Consider the following 5,460-nt stretch of genomic DNA (forward strand, 5'->3'; position numbering starts at 1 on the left):
CTGTAATTTGATTATATCCAGAATATCCATCTAGAAAACAATAAAAAGCATGACCAGCTAACCTCTCAAGCATCTGATCAATGAAAGGCAGGAGGAAATGATCCTTCCTTGTAGCAGTGTTGAGCCTCCTGTAGTCTATGCACATTCTCCATCCTGTGACTATTCTTGTAGGAATTGAGCTCATTCTTTTCATTCTTGATCACTGTCATCCCTCCTTTCTTGGGAACTACCTACACAGGACTTACCCAAGGACTGTTAGAAATAGGATAAATAATACATGCTTCCCATAATTTCATTACCTCTTTATGGACCACCTCTTTCATGGTTGGATTGAGTCTCCTTTGTGGTTGCACAACTGGTTTAGCATCATCTTCAAGGAGGATCTTGTGCATACACTTGGTTGGACTAATCCCTTTCAAGTCACTAATGGTCCACCCAAGAGCTGTTTTATGGCTCCTGAGCACTGAAATAAGCGCCTCTTCCTCTTCAGGCTTTAGGGAAGAGCTAATAATCACTGGATATGAATCATTTTTACCCAAGAACATGTATTTCAAAGAATGAGGTAAAGGTTTGAGCTCAAGCTTGGGGGCTTCCTCCTCCGCTTTAGGCGTGTGGACTTCAGCCTTCTGGGGTGGTGAATCATCAACTTCCACTAATTCATACTCAGAAATGGGATCCAGAATGTCATCAAGTACCTCAACTTCCAGTACCTCTTGAACAAGTGGTTCAATAACATCTATTTTCATACACCCTTCAGAATCATTAGGGTGCTTGAGAGCTTCAAAAACATTCAGAACCACCTATTCTTCATTGACCCTCAGGGTTAATTCACCCTTTTGCACATCAATAAGAGCTCTACCTGTAGCTAAAAAAGGGTCTACCAAGTATAATAGAGGATTTTACCTCCTCTTCCATGTCTAATATAACAAAATCAATAGGAAAAATAAATGGTCCTATTTTCACAAGTAAATCCTCAACAACACCCACAGGTAATTTAATAGAAAGATCAACAAGTTGAAGAGAAATACGAGTGGGTTTTACCTCCTCAATTGAAGCTTTTTCATCACTAAAAGTGGCATGAGATTGATGCTAGCTCCAAGATCACATAAAGCTCTCTGAATGGTTACATCTCCAATGGTGCAAGGAATCACAAAACTTCCTGGATCTTGCATTTTCTCAGGAAGTTTATGTTGAATAATAGCACTACATTCCTTGGTTAACACCACTATCTTTTGTTCCTTCCAATTCCTCTTGTGGGTCAACAACTCTTTCATTAACTTTGCATAGAGAGGCATTTGCTCAAAGACCTCTACAAAAGGAATGTTGATCTGTAGCTTCTTGAAAATATCTAAAAATTTAGAAAATTGCTTTTCTTTGGAAGCCTTCTGAAGCCTCTGACGATATGGCATTTTTGGCTTGTATTCAGGAGCTTTTGGCAACGTAGAATAAGTGTCAAGAGAATCAGGGAATGGGTTGTCTGTACGCTTAGGAGGGGCGTGCTCCACTTCTCCCTTCTTCTCCTCTGGAGCTTCATTTTAAACTAGCTCTTCATTGGCCTTGGTCTCAGAGCCAGCTACTTTACCACTTCTCAATTGAATAACCTTGCAATCTTCTCTTGGGTTCACCACTGTATCACCTAGAAATGTACTTGTAGACCTCTCAGGTATTTGCTTACTCAGTTGGCCCATTTGCACCTCTAAATTTATGATGGAGGCTCTGGTTTTCTGCATAAAACTCCTCATCATCTCCCAATTAGAATCTTCTTGGGATTTAGAGTTTGCCTGCTGAGGTGGTTGTTGCTGCTGAGACTGAAATTGGCAGTTATTGTAATTGTTCTGTTGGAAGCCGCCCTGAGAATTATTGTTAAAGTTTTGAGGTCTCTGAGGTTGGTCCCTCCATCCAAAATTTGGGTGATTTCTCCACCCCTGATTGTATGTCTTAGAATATGGATCATTGTTGGGATTCCTAGGACCACTCCCCATGTAATTGACCTGTTCAGAAGAGGATTGAGCATAATCATAATTATCATTTTGTACAAAGTTACATGCCATGTCATAGGAGACCTCTTGAGGTGGATTTTGGGTGTTGATAGCTGAGACTTGCATGCTACCCATCTGCTGAGTAAATAGATTTATTTTTTGAGACATAAGCTTGTTCTGAGCAAGAAGAGCATTAACAGCTTCCACTTCCAACACGCCTCTCTTCTGAGAGGTCTCAGAGTTCACAGGATTCCTATTAGATGAGTATAAATATTGGTTGCTAGCCACTAATTCAATAAGCTCAATAGTCTCCTCTGGTGTCTTCTTCTTGTGCAATGAACCACCCACAGAAGTATCTAAGCTTATCTTGGACATCTCACCCAAGCCTTCATAAAAGATATCTAATTGGGTCCATTTGGAGAACATGTCCGGAGGGCATTGCCTAGTCAGTAGCTTGTATCTCTCCCAAGCTTCATAAAGAGTTTCACCTTTCTTTTGCTTGAAAGTCTGGACCTCCGATCTAAGCTTAGTCAGCTTCTTTGGTGGAAAAAATTTAATAAGAAACTCAGTAACAACTTTCTCCCACGTATATAAACTCTCCTTTGGTTGGGAATCTAGCCATAGTTTTGCTTTATCCCTTAGAGCAAACGGGAAGAGCATGAGTTTGTACACCTCAAGGTTCACTCCATTTGTCTTCACGGTATCACAAATCTGCAGAAAATCATATATAAATTAATTTGGATCTTCATGGGGAAGTCCATGATACTGGCAGTTTTGTTGCACCAGGGTGACCGATTGTGGCTTCAACTCAAAGTTGTTCGCAGCTATAGGAGGCACTACAATACTTTTTCCATAAAGATCTACAGTAGGAGCAGAATAAGAGCCAAGCACTCTCCTTTGTTGATCATCCCCATTCGGATTTGTCACATTGACATTAACAGCATTATTGTGATCTATGGTGGATTCTGCAGCCTTGCAAAGTCTTGCTTGTTGTAAATGTCGCCTATAAGTCCTTTCAGGTTCTGGATCAAAGTCTAACAGAGGTTCTTTGTCCCTGTTTCTGCTCATAAACAGACAGAAGACAAGAAAAGATGGAATTCTCTACGTCAGAGTGCAGAGAACTCCCAGTGAGGTAACTTGTGTAAAGAAATAAAATAAAAATACTAAATAAATAAATTCGAAAATAATAACATAAATTAAATAACAAAATTTCGAAAATTAACAGAAAAAATAAACAGGAAAATTAAAATAAATTTAACTAGGTAACACCAAACTTAATTTCAGAAATTAAGGAAAAATATTAATACTATTGTTAAAGAAATTTTCGAAAATAATAAGGCAAAATTTAAATAAATTTAAAACTAAAACACTTAATCTAACCAATCAAACAACTGATAGTTGTTAATCACAGTCAATCTCCGGCAACGGCACCAAAAACTTGGTGCGGAAATTTACAACCACAAACTAACCAGCAAGTGCACCAGGTCGTACCAAGTAATACCTCAGGTGAGTGAGGGTCGATCCCACGAGGGTTGATGGACTAAGCAACAATGGTTGATTAATTGGTTTAGTTAGGCAAACAGAAAATAGTGTTTAAGAGTTCAAAGACATTAAACAATAGCAAGAATATTAAAGAAAAGCAAGTAAATAAGTTGGGAATAAAGTATTGAAAGAGCAGTTAAGGTTTCAGAGTTATCTATTTTCTGGATTGACTTTTCTTATTAATTTATTTTAATCATGCAAGACTCAATTTATGGCAACTATATGTGACCAGACCCTAATTCCTTAGACCTTTCTAGTCTCCTCTAAAATTCATCAACAGCCAATTCCTTGGTCAATTAATTCCGATTAGGGGGTGAAGTTCAATTCTAGTTATATGCCACAAAAATTCTAATTACCCAAATATAAGAGGATTATATGTCACGTATCCTGTTAAATCCAGATAATTAAAAATTAGGAGAATATGTTTTCAAGCTGTTGTTCAAGTAAAGAGCTTTTCCAAGTTATACAAGAACTCAATTAGAAAGAGGGTCATACTTCCGTTCCACCCAAATTCATAAAATAAAGAACGAAAACAATTCTCGAAATATAAATTAATACATGAATTAAAATAGAAAAACAATAAAATCAATCCAGACAACAGATAGAGCTCCTAACCTTAACAGTGGAGGTTTAGTTGCTCATGGTTCAGAGAGAAAAATAAGGATTCTGATAAAATATACTTTGGTAGTCTGGAATGGGATTTTCTCTAGAGTAATTCCAATCTCCTTTTATATCTAATCCTAATTAATTTAAAATCTATCTTCTAAAATTAAAATAATATCTTTTCCTATTTTAAAATTTAAATTTAAATCAGAATTAATTAAAGCAATCAGCATGTCTTCAATTGATGGATGGGGACCCCTTGTTTCGTCTACTCTGCAGCTTCTAATCTGTGTTTTCTGGGCTAGAAATAGGGTCAAAATAGCCAGAAATCACCCCAGCGTTTTTCTGCGTTTTCTGCACGTGGCGCATGTCACGCGTACGCGTCAGTCATGCGTACGCGTCGATGGTCTGCTTCGCGTGTCACGCGTATGCGTCAGGTACGTGCACGCGTTGTTGTGCAACTTCTCTTTTCACGCGTACGCGTCAGGCACGCGCACGCGTCAGGCACGCGCACGCGTCGCTCCTCGCTAGTCAACTCCTTGGTTTCTTCTTTTTCTTTGCAGAAACTCCATCAAATCCAACCAAATGCTACCTAAAATAAATAGAATTGCACAAGACTCAAAGTAGCATCCATAGTGGCTAAAAGATAATTAATTCTTAATTAAACTCAACAATTTAAATGCAAATTCACTAGGAAAAGATAGGAAAGATGCTCACGCATCAAGTAGTCGGAGATCCGACGAGAAATCTGGAGGAGAGGTTGGGAAGTCCTAACCAATCCTATCCGAAAGTTGGAATCTTGATGGTGCAAGAGTTCTATGCTAATGCATGGGTCACTAAAAATCATGACACTAGTGTGAACCCACATCCCAAAAATTGGAGCACCATGGTCCGAGGGCGACCTTTGGATTTCAGCCCAGAGAGTGTAAGGTTGGCGCTCCTTTTGCCAATAATGCAAGGAGACCCACATCCTTACACTAGAAGAGACAATTTTTATCAGAAGCTGGATCAAGTCCTTTCAGATATTCGTGTGGAAGGAGCTCAGTGAAAGAGGGATGCTTAAGGCAAGCCTATCCAACTGAGAAGGCTTGACCTCAAACCCGCAGCTAGAGGATGATTGGAATTCATCCAACGCTCTATCATCTTTACTAGCAATTGGTCAGAAGTTACCATTAACCGAGCCATCATGATTCACTGCATCATGCTTGGAGATGAGGTTGAGGTACACGAGGTAATACCTCAAGAATTGTACAAGAAAGCTGAAAAGCCTTCCACCTTAGCAAGGTTGGCGTTTCTCTGCCTTATATGTCACTTATGCAATGCAGCTGGAATTGTC

General features: G+C 39.0%; 1 non-coding gene across 1 annotated transcript; it reads left to right on the top strand.

Annotated features, from left to right (window-relative positions):
- The first annotated feature begins 2,400 nt into the window (after positions 1-2,400).
- On the top strand, positions 2,401-2,507 carry LOC112753193 (small nucleolar RNA R71). Its single transcript, XR_003177587.1, has one exon. It is a non-coding gene; the product is annotated as a small nucleolar RNA R71 (small nucleolar RNA).
- The last annotated feature ends 2,953 nt before the right edge of the window (positions 2,508-5,460 follow it).

This window comes from Arachis hypogaea, chromosome 15 (assembly GCF_003086295.3).
Source record: "Arachis hypogaea cultivar Tifrunner chromosome 15, arahy.Tifrunner.gnm2.J5K5, whole genome shotgun sequence".
Lineage (NCBI taxonomy): Eukaryota > Viridiplantae > Streptophyta > Magnoliopsida > Fabales > Fabaceae > Arachis > Arachis hypogaea.